Source organism: Penaeus monodon, chromosome 27 (assembly GCF_015228065.2).
Source record: "Penaeus monodon isolate SGIC_2016 chromosome 27, NSTDA_Pmon_1, whole genome shotgun sequence".
Classification (NCBI taxonomy): Eukaryota; Metazoa; Arthropoda; class Malacostraca; order Decapoda; family Penaeidae; genus Penaeus; species Penaeus monodon.
Window position 1 is genome coordinate 19,928,404 of NC_051412.1, and position 539 is coordinate 19,928,942.

Below are 539 nucleotides of genomic sequence, written 5' to 3' on the forward strand. Positions count from 1 at the left end.
TATACGGCATTTAGGGAACGCTCTTATCGACAGGTAGAGCAATTATCGTTATTGATATTTGCTGCCGTCTTCCTGCGATCTCCTCCCCTTCCCCCTTCTCCCCCCCTTCCCCGCCTCCCCTTCCTCCTCCCCTTCCCCTTCCCTCCTCCCGCCTTCTTCTCCTCCTCCCTTCCCTTCCCTTCTCTTGCTCCCGTAACCTTCCTTCCCCTCGCCCCTTCCCCTCCCCCCTTCCACTACTCCTGTCCCCTTCCCTTCCTTCCCCTACTCTCGCCCCCTTCCCCTCCCCCCCTCCTGCCCTCCCCCATCTGTCTGCACTTAAATTAAAGGCGATGAGAGGCTCGACCCGTGAGTGAGTGCGTTTGCGGTGTTCTTGTTTCTTGTTTTGCTTGCTCTCTGCTTGCGTGGGTGTGCGGGAGGGTTCCGTGTGGCTGCTGTCTCTTTGTTGGCCTTTTTTGTGCGGTTTCTCTTTGCTAGGTTGTTTATGCCTCCTGTCTGTCTCTTTTTTTTTTTTTTTCACTCCCAACCCCCCCCCCTCTCTC

At 56.2% G+C, this 539-nt stretch overlaps 1 long non-coding RNA gene across 1 annotated transcript in view; it reads left to right on the plus strand.

Moving 5' to 3' along the window:
• LOC119590366 overlaps window positions 1-539 on the plus strand; it is a 32,690-nt gene that overhangs the window by 22,100 nt on the left and 10,051 nt on the right. The window lies entirely within an intron of this gene.